This window comes from Lepidothrix coronata, unplaced genomic scaffold (assembly GCF_001604755.1).
Source record: "Lepidothrix coronata isolate B3197 unplaced genomic scaffold, Lepidothrix_coronata-1.0 Scaffold83, whole genome shotgun sequence".
NCBI classification, from domain to species: Eukaryota; Metazoa; Chordata; class Aves; order Passeriformes; family Pipridae; genus Lepidothrix; species Lepidothrix coronata.
Window position 1 is genome coordinate 1,143,136 of NW_016690263.1, and position 16,189 is coordinate 1,159,324.

General features: G+C 36.5%; 1 protein-coding gene across 14 annotated transcripts in view; it reads right to left on the reverse strand.

Moving 5' to 3' along the window:
• Positions 1-16,189, reverse strand: part of AKAP6 (A-kinase anchoring protein 6) — a 272,060-nt gene that overhangs the window by 31,562 nt on the left and 224,309 nt on the right. The gene's annotated exons all lie outside the window — the stretch shown is intronic.

Consider the following 16,189-nt stretch of genomic DNA (forward strand, 5'->3'; position numbering starts at 1 on the left):
TATCTTTAATATTTCTGAATTTTAAATAATGTGAATGACGAATTCCCAAACCTCTATTTATGACAAAATATGACCAGGAATTTTATTATTCAATTTATACCAGAGCTGCATTTTCACTAACGTTTCCTGAACTTGCCCTTATTTATTTTCCTAGAGTTCATTGCTAGTTTCCTTCATAGTTCTTGATGTAACCACCACGTCTGGCACATTTCCTTTTTAATGCTGTTCATTAGCCTAATGTCACATCAGAAGAAATCCAAACAAAACCAAACCAAAAGATCTACCTAAAGTCAGGGTTCTTATTTTACATTTTATAACAGCTAGGCAATTCAGTTTTTTGGAAGTGATGGTATGTTATTTACCTATGTAGGTCTGCATTAACTTCATAGAAGTCAATACAGCTCAGAATCTGGCCCTAAAACATTAACTTGCCTTGATCTATCTGATTAAGTCATCCCTCACAAATATTGTTCTTTTTTGATACAATGCCATTTAATATGATGAGGTAAGGAGAATTGCACTCATAATTGCACTTATACGGGAGTTTAAGTGAGGCCTTTACATAGTGTTATCTGAAAGCAGAGCTACAGTATCCAAGTAATTTCTAATTTATATCAATTTTACACCACCGTAATAACAGTAGCTTTACTGAAGCTATTTCTGATTTACATGGCTGTGACAGTACAATTAGGTCTATGGCACTTTTGTTTCAATTTTATTACATGATATTATGGTTAATATTAAACAGGAGAAGAACGAAGTGCTTGTATCAGTGTGGTGAAAGAGTTGGTTATAGCAACAATTCTTTAAAAGCTAGAGAACTTAATCATGTGAAGATATCTTTAAGCCCTATATAATAGCACCAACAATAATTACCTATATCCTATGGCATGATATATCACAGTATATCATGGTATATCCATCCATGTTTTGCTGTTGTTAAAATGGCATGCTTGTATATAAACCTGTCAATATGGCAATTGCACATGCAAAGTATGCCTCCAGGACTTCCAGTTACTTTTATTATTTGCAAGGTACATTCTACACTGTCCACAGCTACTGGGCACTTGAAGGTTCAGAAAATCTGGTAATGATCTAACAGTAAACTTAGGAGCATCTCTTAGGCTCACTCAGTTTCCTGTGTGCGCAAAAGATTTGCTGAAAAATAGAGTAAGAGATCAGACACTTTCAGTTGTGTCTCCTCATACTATCATGTGTCCACTGAGCTGTGGTAAATGTAAACACAATCCAAGTCTTTGCAAATGTGAGAGAAACATTCACTTAAACCATTTGCAGTGAGACTTAAATAAATGTATTTGGCTTTTTTGCTGCAGGCTAAGAGTATACACAGTAACTGCAGATGCTGTGTATGAACTTAACTTTGTGTCTGAGTCATTTGCTTCACAACAGACACTCTGATAACATTGAGGTGTTAGTCATTATAATGTTATTATGGTCATGGCTTCCCATACAGAGGATTCCTGTCCATGCTGCTAGAATCTTGGAAGATTTTTCTTCTCTCTGCTTACTCCTATTTTCAGTGCTTTGAAGTTATCATCCACATAGCTAAAAAGGGCTAGCTGAAACTACTTTCGCAGCTTGTTAATACCATGCCTTAAATCATCTGGAAAAGCCCCTGCTGGGTCAAATGACATCAAACATGCTTTCCAAGCCATAGGCTAATGGCACTATCTATGGGAATGGAAGTGGCCATGATCTGAACAGAAAGTGCTTGGCATAGGTGCATGACTCCTAAGTGAATGGCATATGACAGAAACATGTCTGCAGCTTTAGGCAGTGCCAGAGCATACGAGAGGCAAAGGAAGGTGGGAAGTTGAGGAATATTAGATCACCTCAAGCTCCAATCTCCCTCCATCCCTCAGCCTTCCTGCATCATATCAGTGCCGAAGTTGTGCTGCACTGCCTGCTCTGCACAGCTGAAGAGTTATGGTAAGTCTGCTTTCTCACACAACATGAAAGGTGAGTTGGCTACTGAAGCATCAAGGATCTTGAGCAGGTGTTTAATATTAACTATTTAAATGTACTAAGATTCTCACTATATTCCGTGAGACTATTTGTGCTTAAAAATAGTTTAAAAGTCAGTCTAAAATTAGTTCCCTTAAATCCACATGATCCACGTCTTCACCACATAACATGTTGAGATGTGGGGTTTTGTAGCCGCATTTATTACATATTGTTTGGAGAACTCATTTTTATAGGATCTGAAGTTTCTTGCTTTCACTCTACAATTGGGAATAATAAACAGAATCACAGAATATGCTAAGTTGGAAGGGACCCACAAGGATCATTGAGTCTAACTCTTGGCTCCTCACTGTACCATCCCCAAGAGTCACACCATGTGCCTGACAGTATCATCCAAATGCTTATTGAACTCTGTCAGGTTTGGTGCTGTGACCACTTTCCTGGGGAGCCCATTCCGGTGCCCAGCCACCCTCTGGGTGAAGAGCCTTTTTCTAATATCCAACCTAAACCTGCTCTGACACAACTTCAGGCCATTCTCTCGGGTTCTGTCACCAGAGGTCACCAGAGAGGAGATCAGTGCCTGCCCCTCCTCTTCCTCTGAGGAGGAAGTTGTAGACTGGGATTAGGTCTCCCCTCAGTCTCCTCTTCTCCAGGCTGAACAGACCAAGAGACCTCAGCCACTCCTCACATGGCTTCCCCTCAAGGCCCTTCACCCTCTTCGTTGCCCACTTTGGACACTCTCTAAGAGCTTAATATCTTTCTTATATTGCAGTGCCCAAAACTGCACAAAATATTCAAAGTGAGGCCGCACCAGTGCAGAACAGAGCAGGACAATCACCTTCCTCAACTGGCTGATGATGCTTTGCCTGATGCACCCCATCCATGCACAGATACCCAGACCTTTGAAAATAGTTGAATGATGACAAATAGTAACAATACACATGGATTTCCTTTGTGCTTTCAGGTCCAGAAGAAATCCCAAAGTATACTGAGACATTTCTGGGCTTACCTTTTGTTTCTCTTTATGCATGGGCAGTACTGACTGGTTTTAGGAAAACAAAAGAAGCTCAACTGCAGATAAATCTGTAATGACCAGATCCAAGAGGAAGCTTCTAACCTTGGTCTAAAAGCTTACTCTTTCTCCTTGTTGCAGGATTTGGGTATGAGAGGAAGACAATGATACGCTTCGAACTGTACTTAGTTGTTCCTTGATGGAAGATGGAACTGATGTTATTTAGTACCACAACCTTACAGAGAAATTAAGACAAAATCTGAGAATGGAAGCCACCCTTCTGAGTATCAATCAAACTACAACTCTTAAATTTTTTTGCCTTTTTTATGCCCGATTTCTGGCTAGGGCAGCAGTTCAGTTTTCAAAAGTGAGAATGTAAAACTTTTAAGTATCATGGCTACCAGAACTAATACATCAGTAAAGGGAAAACTGGAAACAATACTCAAAAAGTTTGGGTAAAATGTAGTTTTCAATGTTTTCTGTGAAATGGCAATGCCTGTTAGAACTTCTCTTGTCAGGCTGATGCATCCCTGTATTTCAAATTCCATTCTTACAGGACATATGGTGAAAAAAAGAATTTCTGTTTCTGAATGAAAAAGAAAGCCAGTAATTCCTCAAAAAATATTAGTAAGAAAGTAATTCCTTAAAATAAAAAAGCTAAATGACAAAGATAGAAAATTAATGATTACTTGTCATCAGATAGAAAAATACTGCCAAACCTGTGTGCTTTTGCTGATTTCAAGGTTAAAAGAATATGTCACCCAATATGGGATCTCTACTCAGTTGCATACTGTGGGACTTAATCTATATGGAAGCTAAATATTCTATAAGTATGCAGTGAAGTGCAAAAAACAGCAATTGAAAAATGACATGATTAAATGGCACAACATGCAATCATTTGCTCTCAATTATATCAATGTATCTTCTTCATTTCAAGGAGTCAGGCAGAAATATTGTTTTTTAAATGCCTCTATTAAATTGGGCACCAATAATAAAATAGATGAGAGTCCTAATAAGCTCATTTGCGTACCATACATCACACACCACAAAACTATTCTCTCAAAATGGGTTTGTTCATAGATCTATCTCCTGGTTGTCACCAGTCTTGGCTATATTAAAAGATTTTAAAGGCACAAAGCTTGCAGACTATTCAGCGAAAAACCTTTGTACTTAACCCTTGAGAGATCTTTAATGCTAATTATGGAAAAAGTATTGATATAATATCTTTCCTGTCATATTTTATTATGATGACGGTCACAACAGAATCTGGGACTGACATTTTAGAAATATCATCTAATTGCAAGTCAGAAATACAGAATGACAGTTTGAAGTAGAATATTACCTCTTTCAAAACAGCGAACTGGTTCTCTTAATTTAAAAACCCTACCTTTTATAGTATTACAACCACTAAATTGTTACGCTGATCATATCTTTCTGTAACTCACTACTTAGTGAAGTGTTACGATATTTCTCTTACAAGAGAACTGCACCTGTTTCTATATATTTTAAAAATAGCAATGAACTTACAGGAAAAAAGACTTCGTTTTTGCACTGGTTTCAAGAATGTAGTGTAGAGTTTACATTTTACATATAATAAAGTCCTTATATTAATTCATTCATTTCATTAGTTAAAGTTACATGGGGATTTGTGTTTATTGGAAATAAATAATGGAAATACATGTAATAATTAGGTAAATATGTTTCTTTTAAATAAAATATTTACTTTTAAATAGTATTCTAAAAGTACCTGTGTTCTTTCCCATTTTTCTCTAGAAGTAAAATATATGCATTAAAACCAGTAAAAATTCAGACTAGATGCTTCTGGACTCATCCATAAAAGCTACTATTATATCTGTACAACATTCTTTAACATCTTTGTTCTATTCTTTATGCTCATTTAAGTACTTCAAAATATTTGTTTGTAAGAATACCATTCAGTGGTCTGTTATTTAGCTCATACTCCCATGTAACTAGTAATATGTAATATGCTCCCCTCCTTAAATTAAAAACACTATTAAAATTCCAGACGTATAAAACAATATGAAGATTAAGTTACTATAAACGACACTATAATAGCTTACAGATTGCTTGTATCATTACAAAAGTGCTGGTATCTATTACAGTGTCTCCCTGGAATAAAGAATGCACTTTTGGCAATAATCTGCTAAAAAAGTGCCCATTATTGTTAAGATGCACCTATCTTAACTCTAAACTAGTATGCAATTACAGGAAGGTAACTTTTAAAAATAAAAGAAAAATGGTGTTGAATGAAATGAATGAAAATGAATCTTCCCTACTAAAATACAACATAGCTTTTCCAAGCCTTATTTTTCTTGTGTTTCATACAGGGAATTCATTAGCTTCATTTTCACACTGAAATATTTTAGAGCTATTTACTACACACTTCAAAGTTGGGGTTAACTTGGTTCCAGGAGATAAGCCAAGTCATTCAGATAGAGGAGCCAGAGGGGATGGCAGGAGGATCCATTTTTCTAGTCTAGCACTATTTGTGTTTATAAAGGCCTTTGGTTCATGTCTTCTCATTTAATTCGAGAAATTCTCTTTCCCGCAAAAAAGATTCAAAGGACAAATATTACAGGAAGTGCCACAATTTGCTAGGGTTTCTTTTTTTGCCCCCAGAAAATGCTAAGACAAAAGTAGAATACGCATCAGACAGGTAGGATAAATATCAGTGCTATGTTTTGCTTTTGTAATGAATCCTGAACCACACTACTCAAACATTCTCTTTTCTGTACTGGAAATTACAAACTTAAAATTTTTGCAAGATCCTCACACTGGGTAGAGTTTCAAATAAAATGTATGGAAATTCAAGAGATTAAACTACTTCAGGTACAGGTGGAAACTTTTTTTAAAAATCAAGTAAGGAATAATTTAGGCTCAACTTCACTTACAGTCATTGGAATTCACTTAGAATTACAGCCTAAAAGAAATCAAGATGTTTCTCAGTATATTACATGCCAAGAAACCTCCTCCAATCACCTAAAAACCTTAGGTATCAGAGTTTCAGCCATCTTTAATGAATAGTTCAAACTGTTAAAACTTTGTTTCCTTTCTCAGAGTTATATAAGGCTTTAAAGGAAAAACTTCCTTGCATGGGTGCACATCAACACCTGTAACTCTCAAACTGAGGTTCAGATGTTAATATTGTACTTACTCCCTTTCTTAATCTACTTCCTTCACAGGTGGTAGACATGTATTTTTGCTGTTTCTGTGCAATGAGCCTGGTATATTCCAAAACGTAGTGAGAATGTACTCTATTCTGAATAACAGAAAAAAAATCCTGCAGTGCATTGGCATTACCTTATTTATGGGAAAGCAGAGAACATAAAATAAATTAGACTAATCTTTTGGAGACTTCAGGACAGGAAAAGGAAAATAAAAACATGTAATGAGTAAGGAAAAAGATATTTCCTTTGGCTATTTTCTTGTGTCAGCGAAGTAAACTTAGCCTGGACTCAAAAATGTACAGCTTGAGCTGTGCTGGGGTAAACACAGGAAAATATACTGTGATGTTTTTATGTGTATCTGTATATGCACAATGACAACAAACAGGCTTTTCAAGAAATGGTGTTCTTCATCTTATTTCCAAAGAGCAATGCATCCTCAGAATGGATATATGCTAAAATATAAAAACATTTTGTTGATTCTTTTGCCATATCTTAAGCATAAATATACACAGAAACACACATTTTTTTGATTTCAGCTCAAGACAAAATTAAAAGTCCCCAACAAGAGAGGCTACTTGCAGCAGAATCAACCACATCCTGGCAGCACTGTGATGAGGTAGCTTCACCCATACCAGATGTAGGGTAGCCTTCCTCAGTATCTAACTTGGTTAGTATGTTTTAGGCAAGTGATCACATTGACTAGGGAAGTGATTGTCCCTCTGTACTTGGCACTGATGAGGCCGCACCTCAATAGCATGTTTGATTCTAGTCCTCTCATTTCAAGAAAGACATTGAGGTGCTGGAGCATGTCCAGAGAAGGGCAACAAATCTGGTGAAGGGTCTGGAGAGTAAGTCATATGAGAAGAAGCTGAGGGAGCTGGGATTGTTTAGCCTGGAGAAAAGGAGGTTCAGGGGAGACCTTATTGCTCTTTACAACTACCTGAAATGCATTTAGTGCCTTAGGTTTAGTTGGCATGGTGGTGTTTGGTCAAAGATTGGACTCAATGATCTTGGAGGTCTTTTCCAACCTTAACGATTCTGTGATTCTTTAAATATGTTAAATTTTAAATTAATATTAGCTTGCATCTTGTACAAATTAGATACTACTTTGACATTCACAGTTTAGTCCCAGGGCAGTGAGAAGGCTTGAATTAGAAGGGAGGACAGAAGTAGATGATGTGGTCAAGATGAACTGTGAATGGCAATCAAAAAGCTAAGCGTTGTCAAAAGCCAAATATCTGGATGAGGTGACTGTCTATGATGGTCTTAGACACTCAGAGGTACTCATAGTATTGTACCTTCAACTGCCATTCTTCCACTGCCTGGACAACAGGATTGGGGTAAAAAGACAAGACAGGATGAAAGAGTCCAAAAAAGAGGCATTCTTTCCTCTTATTAAGTTGCTCTTACTGTGCCTAAAACATGAAAATAAGCATCAGTGCAATAAAGGGAGAGATGGTTCACTAAGAATGACATTGCTGTGCAAAATGCACAGCAAATCCATCAGATTAGAGGACAAGCTTCCAGCTTTATTTTGAGGAGAGGAAATACAGCACTTTCCTAAGAGACCAGTAAGGGAGTCATCCTTCAAAACACAGGAATCCACAAGGGTTTGGTTTTTTTTCCCCATTGACTTTATGCAACAAGCATTATCTTTGTTCTGCTGTCTCTAATAATACGGTGCTAGTCTAAAAATCGCATTCCTGACTGACATGTCACACTTGTGATACATAATATACCTGATAAGGATTGCAATAAACACTTCAGAATGTGTACTGAAGACTTGCTCTTTTATGCTCATATTCTTTCTCATACTGAATTACACTTTACCCTGCAAATAATTCTACCAAAATCAATAGGTTTCCTGGCAGTATGATATTATTTTTATTGTAAGTAAAGGTAGTAATACAATCTATAATAATACTCCCTATTGGGACTGTGATCTATTAACTTACATGCAAGGACAAAACTTGGGAAATCTATCCAGTATGAAACCAAAATTAGGCAACAGTCTGCTAGATCAATGATCCACCAATTAAAGAAAAACCTCTTCAGTAGGATTTAATGGCTCCAGAGAACACTATTCAATCAATAATCCACTAATATCGGAGAGATTTGCACCTGAAAATGCAATGCTATGGCTCCAAAGGGGCAGTTATAGACAATCAAATAAATTGTCTAATCACATGCAGTAGCACAAAGTGAACCTTAATGGAGACAGTACAGTGAATTTCTGTTAACTCTCTTATATTTTCAGTCCACGCTGTAAAAGTTTTTCTACATGTTATCAGTAACAAAGGAAATGAAACTTTGAGGCCAACCAAAGTGCCAACCCTTACTGTAAATTAGTGCAAGTCAATCTTGACATGTATTTAGGGAAAATATTTTCTTCTCTTTTTCTTTTGTCATCTTTTCCCTTCTTCTCATTTCCCTTTTCCATGTTGATAGAATGATTCTGGTTTTACAGTAACTAGGTCTTCAAGGCAATAGCAGAACAATAAACAGTCGCATTTTCAAGGAGTCATTTGGGTGGATCAAAAGAAGTAAACCAATTAGTCTTCGATGATAATGAAAATAAGTGATGGATCTGGGAATGCTCTCTCAAAAGAAGTCAAGTCAACCATTTTTCACTTCTACAGATCTGAGTCTTCAAGAGGCCATGACTGAGAGGGGAAAGATAGCTCAGTCTGTACATGTCATCAACATGAAAGTCTTGGGAAAGGAACTGTTAGCCGTTTGTCACTATGAAATTGCAAGTTTTACTTTGGATGGCCAGTTTGGGACAGCTTTCTCTGTAAGCCATGGTGTCTTCTGTGTTACTCAACCTGAGGAAGACATCAAGTCTTTCAAGCTTACCCATGACATAAGAATTAAACATAAACCATCCCACTACAGTAAGAAAGACAGGGACAAGGGCTCAATTGCCTCCCCACTAGCTCCAGTTAACAAGGTGGCACTGGTTCAAATGAGCACCGTCCTGCCCTCCCTCAGGAGGGCTGAGAGAGAAATTTGGGCTTAACTTTTCTAAAAAAAAAAATAAACCTGTAATTAGTGTAGGAGAACGTGACAGATATTATCGGTAAATCATTCTGAGCTGGAATTGCAGTTGTCTCATCCTCAAGTCCCTCAAGTCTTAATGAATTCCTGATGATTCCTAGAGTGGGATTCATCTGAGCTAATGGAGAATTGAGCCTGAACTAATCATTTAGAAGCAGATATTCTGAGGTAAGGTACCTTTTCTCCATAACCTAAATTTTTATTTTTGTTTTTAGATGCATAAAACAGGACAGATTATTAACATCCCAAAAGCGCTTTTCTTCCCCCCAATTACTAGAGAAGAAACTCAGAGAAGATCTCTGCACTGTAGCTAGTCTGTTTTAGTGTGCCTCTACCTATGCTGTTTGTGGGACATTCATCTTTGTCTACCAGAAATAAGGGGACACTACATAAAATAAAGCTAGGAAGTAAGTAAAATATGAATTAGTGGCCTAAAAAGCCACTAGCTTATTCTCTTCTCCACCAAAGCTTTCAGTGAATTGCTGTATCTGAACTCTGCTAAACTCAGTTCTTTCTGTTACTGCAGTAACCTCCATCCCATATCCCAGTTTTAGTCCAGAGCTCTTCAGTGTTCCTTTATTTTCCCCAGCAAAGGGAGCAATTGTGGGGCAAAATGGGTTTAGACAATCAGATAGTGTTTATGAATAATTTTGATATTTTGATTAATCAAGAAGTAAGCAACAATGTAAAAAACTCAGAGAATACATGGTTTAGGATTTACAGCCCAAATGGGATGATGGAATGAAAGCTCCTATCTCAGATGGGATATTTCGTACTAAATGGGAACTGCAAGTAACATCAGTGTTGCCTTAAATAGGGAGACCTTATTGAAACACAAACTGAACTTTTTTTCAGTAAGTAATGAGTATATTAAATTAAAATTTTAGATACATTTGAGCATATTAAGCATTCAAGTACTCTGTGTGCAGAAGTATGGTTATATATATAGTATTGTGCAATGATATTTTAGTACATTAAAATCAAATTAGAGCTATAAAACCATGTATTGTATTAGGGCCAAAAAAAATATATGTAGACCTGCTTAACTATAAAAAGGTGGCTTCTCATTTCAGTGGTCCGCGGAAGTGCTACTTTGGGCTGGTGGGCCATGAAAATTCAGTCTGAATTTGCTTCAAACCTTTGTAAGAGGCATGAGTCTACGTTTGACTTTGGAATCCTACCTGGTTTTGTAAGATTTAATACTGTATGCCTTTATGTTTGCTAAAATTTAATCCAAACAAAACTTGGGTAAATAATGCCAGGAACATCATTCCAAAAACTGTAAAGTATCCAAAATGCAGTAGTAAAAGCAATTCCTGGCAGCTATAGGAATAACCAGCACTTATGCTCAATTTTTGAGTCTCCAAACCTTTACTCAAACCTTTACTTTTTTTTTCATTTTGGCCATAATCTTACATGCTCCCAGACTCATTTGTGTTTTATTTGATAGAAATGTGTTTAATTGAATTTTTTGTAAGACATACAGTGCTGACTCTTCTGCAAACTTTTCAGTTCAAATAAAAAGCATCATAAGATGTATTGATTAGTTGATTTGCCATTAATTACCAATGCAATATTACTTAATCAGAAAGCTGAGTTGCTTTAGGCATTGGAGAAATAAGAGATGATGCTGAGAAATACTTTTTTGAAAAATAACACTTCATCATCCGGTATGCTCAAGTCATAAATTTAGTGGAAGATGAAAACACATACTTCTGAATGGGTCTAGTCATTAGAAATAGTTACAAGCATCAGATAATTTACACTGTTTACAAGGCAAGCAGAAATGTTTAAAAATACTACTAGCTATGGAATTCAACAGACTTTTCGAAATTTTAAATGAGAAAAAAATTTCAACATTTTTGTATGAACAAGCAGTCTGATCTCTTTAACAAATACATTGACTAAAGTCAATGAAAACCACAAGTATTCAGTACTGCTAAAAATCACAAGTGTTGAGTACTGCTGAAAACCAGGAATCTCTTTCTTAAAGATCCAAATAAAGATTTAGGAGACAGGTATAACTATATACAGCATGTTGCTTATTGCTTCAAATAAAATCAGAAGAGAAAATGACATGAAATGCAACATTATTTTTGCCAAATACCATTTAGCAGAAAATCTCTGCTAAAATCCTGTTCTGAACAGGAAAATCTTGTTCCCCCTCCAAGTTTGGAGGGGAAAGAAAACAGGATCCTTTATAAATCCTACTACTGAAAGCACTAGAGGCTTTCCCAGTTGCAAATGATTGAGAAGGGAGTCTGAGACAGACAGATACTGGCAAGTCTAAGCTTGTTCTTCAGTAGCTGGTATGTGAGAGAAAGCCATAACAACTTTTTGAGGCTGATGGGTCATTTCTCTATATAGAATACTTAAAGTCTTAAGTTTTTTTGCAAGTGACAGAAATATATAACTAATCATTTAGACTCCCTTGCTGTCTTTTGGAAGGCATTTTGCAGAGAAAAAAAGCATGCTGTTTGAAGTCCTGGACACATAAAAGCAAATGGGGCAGAACACTTCTACTGACAAACCAACAGGCACATAAATTTCTGGCCAGACTTTACTCAAATGAAATTTACTAAAACTTTCATGAAAGAAAGCGAACTCTCTTTATCTTCTCATTCTTTCCTGCTCCAAATCTCTCCTGACCCACAAAATTGCCATACATTGTTATGTTAGGAGATCAGTTGTGCCAATTATCAGTCTCATGATATCCAGTCCTTCAGCTGCTAGAACGATGTGTTTACCTGAGAATCCTGTATTTCATTTAAAAAGTAAAATTCTGGTTCTGGTTCTTATCATTTTCTGTGAAAAGCTAGAAAATATGAACTCGAGACTCAAAAGACAGAAGAGAAATAAAAAAACCATGAATAAATAAAATAAATGTATATTTGTAGCTATGAAGTTCCCACGAATTTGAAGTCAATTTCTTTATTTTCTTAGTCCACATTCAAGGAGGTTTTGTGTTACAGCAGAAATAAAAACAGGAGTAAGATACCCAGGCCTCCCCCCTTACTGCTGGGCAACTTGTATTCACTCTTTCCCCTTTCTACTATAGCTACCCTCCGAAACTCACTTCATGTTGGTGCGGAATGGCCAGAAGTGTCACTAAGGACTGCAGCAATGTTTGTGCCTGTCCTTCATAACTAAATATGAAAATGTTTGAGGCTGCAAGGAGCACTGAAAGCTGGTGGAATGAGTAACAAAATGACTCTGTAGCCCAGTTGCATGTTATGTTGCATAGAGAACACTGGGCTGACCAAAGTATATCACATAGATGCCACAAAACTAAGAAATAGCAGACCTTACATAAGCTGGGTAATGATCTTAACTAATAATATTATAGTAATTCTAGTATCTAAATATATAATAATGATGGGAAAAAAAATCAGCCATACATCATCAACATCATGGCTAGGCTTCGCGAACGAAGATTTGGGAAGGACTCTACCCACATTTGTTACAGGCACGCTGGTGGCTAAAAAGACCAATGCAAGACAGACATGTCTGATTGCAAAAGGCACAGCAGAAAGACTCCTTAGGTGGTATATTCTGCAAGACATTATTCTTTCTGCCTTGCCTTTTCTCCTCAAGAGTGATCCTGCGTGCTTTCTCAAAGGCATCAGCAGCGTTATAGATGGTGTGTCTCCAGACCTCCCGGTTGGAGGCCAGAGTAGATCAGTTATGGTGATCAATATGGCCAAGGCTGAGATGTTGTTTCAGGGAGTCCTTGTATCTTTTCTTTGAGGCTCCTCTCCTGCGGCAGCCAGTGGCAAGTTCACCATAAAGCAAGATCTTAGGGAGGCGGTGGTCCTTCATCCTGGAGACGTGCCCTGCCCATCGCAGCTGTGTTCTCAGCAACATGACCTCAATACTCGTAACTGCTGCTTGTTCTAGAACAGATGTATTTGTCACATAATCTGACCAGTGGATGTTTAGGATTATATGGAGACAGCGTTGATGGAAGCGTTCTAAGAGTTGCAGGTGGTGGTGGTAGATGACCCATGACTCGGATCCATATAAGAGAGTAGACAGCACAATGGCTCTGTAAACACTGATCTTTGTACTTTTCTTCAGGTGTTTATTTCTCCAAACTCTTTTATGGAGTTTTCCGAAAGCACTGTATGCCTTTGCTAACCTGTTGTCTATCTCTCCATCAATCTTACCATCTGAGGAGATGAGGCTACCTAGGTAATTAAACTGCTGGACTGATTTGAGCTCTGAAGCCATACATACTCAGCAGGATTTAAACTTCGAATAAAAACAAGAAATAGCAAGGAATCAGTCTCCTTTCATTGCAGAAGAACATGGAATATACTGAGAAGTAACCTAGAGGAAGAAAGGAAGGGCTGCCCTGTGGTTGGTTCCAAAGAGTAGGGTCACTGTAGCTGGGTTCTACTCTAACACAGCCATTGACTTTCTGTGAAAACCTAGAAAAGTCATTAAATACCCATATATTTTATTTTCCTCATTTCTGAAAAGGTGATGATAATAATAACTACCCCAAAGGTTTAGTGAGGTTTACTTCAGTAATGTTTGTACAGCATGTACAGCTCTTGACTGCAGAGTACTATAGAAATGCTAAGTATTATTATTACATGGGAGTATTAGAAAAAAAAGTAATGCAGTAGGAAATTCTTTAATAGAAACACCCAAATTAATATGGGATGATTTTTTTACGACAGAAAATCAAGAGGTCAAAATAATTTCCTTCTTCTGATTTTAACAATCACTCCTCCCCAGACATTGCTCTCATCTTGGGTCCCAACTGCATGTGAACTACATATTCAATTCATCCTCCAATTGTAAGATGAAAGAAAAGCACCTAAAAAGTGGAATAACTTTTTCCTAAGGCATAAGTGTAATATAAAGTATAACATTATGGAATGAAAATCAACAGCGTTGTTGAGTTTATTTTATTAAAAATGATTCTCTGTGGACAGTGCCTGTGTGTATAATTGGGATGGTGCAGCACAGTAAATTTCCATTAAGAAACAATGATTCACTTAGTACGGTGAAGACAGTAATACGGTTAAACTCTTAAGTTAAGTGGAAAGTAAGTCAAACTAAACCCCAACAGGTTTTCTGCTAGGGGCATAGATAATGTTTTTGAAAATGTTCTAAATTTTCTTTCTCAAATATATGTATTATACATTGCAATATTCTTAATTATATCCATTTTCTCCTTTATACACTTCCCCAGGAGATTAGTGAAGAATGGAAAACTTACTTATAGTGGATTTCAGATTTAATGAGACAAAGATGGTTTAATATATATGACAAAGTGATATGCTCTCACCATATTTGATAGGTAATTATTTTTTATACTCTAATGGTTACCATTTTGAGAATAATTAATGTATTATTTGTGTAATTAAAAGATAATCAACTGAGTATTAAAAGACTCTGGTTACATGGTGGTGGGTGGTACTACCCTGTTTAACATCTCTAGAGCTCTTGGCATGTTGGCATGACATCACATCATATATGCATTAAAGGTTTTCCTTTGAGAGACTTGTGCACATTCAAAATACATAAGTAACATCGGTATGATATTTCTGTCTGTATATATATATATATATATGTTTATATATACACACATACATATATTGCATACTGAGGAGAGTCAGAAAGGACTTAGAGAAAGNGTGTCATACATACATATATAAGAATGTATATTTTAAAAAAAGTTTTCCAGAACTTAGATTTTTAAATGTATAGTTCTGCACTTAAATAAATGCCATAACTTTCCACAGATATAAAAACATTCAGCATTTCTGATGGAAAACATGCATCTATTGCTGTGAAGTTCTGCAGGTCTATCAACAGTCCTTCATAACCACTAGCTTTGAAGTTTGTTGATAGATAAAACAGAATCATCATGATTTTTTTTCCCCATTAGCAGAAGATAGCAATTCATTAAAAAAATGGTATTGATGTCATAAGAAAATTTAAAATTACATTCAAATGGACAAGCTCAGGAACCTGAAAACCATCAACTTCATCTATATCAACACAACCTTCTCCCAAATCATGATTGGAAAATTAGGAGTGAAGGAATGACTAACTGGGAAGATAGTAATTTTTCTTGTGTTGTTTTCTTGAATGCTTGTATAAAAAAAGGTATGTTTAGAGGTGTTGGCAACATGCTTTTTGAGGTGCTGATTTAAGAAACTGTCCATCACCTTGAGAGTGCTGTTGCCCTACACACCCTGGTGTACTACTGGAAGAGAAAAACCCCCTTACCTCCAAAGCTCAACAATGATTTGTGATTTCTTTCTTATTCTTTGGTCAAAGATCACTTGCAGAGTAAAGTGACTCATAATGTTGACCAAGGTGAGAGCTTATTTAGAAGCTATGAACAGAAGAAAATGATGTGGTTATACCAGATCTGTTTGCTAATTTAATAGCCCTCTTTCCTGAATGATGCCACTACTTTTGGGGAATGGATCAAAACATGCAACCTCCACTAAGTCAGTTGCAAAGCTGAATATTGGCCTTCAGTTGAAAGAGCTTGTTCATCTGAATCTAGCATTGCACATACCATTCTTTTCCCTCCTTTCCATAAATTTTCAGGCTTAGGTTTAAGATGTGGCCGAGATTGATGCAAATCTCATGGTCTATGTTTTTTCCACATATCTACGACCTTGAATGTTTTCTCATATATGCTAAATTTATCTCTGTAACTGTTACCTCAGATACGCTATTCTTGACTCATATGTGCAAAGAAACTGATGATCACACACCTTAATTAATTGATGTAGGGAGTGAAATTCAGAGTGAAGATTTTTGTGACAAAACTCAGGGGTTTTTTTCCCCCTCTCCATGTCAGAGGGGTTGGAACTAGATAATCTTTAGGGTCTCTTCCAACCCAAACAATTCCATGATTCTGTGATTTATAGTGAAGTAGAAGGAAAGAAAATTATTGCTTTTCCACTCGTGATGCAGT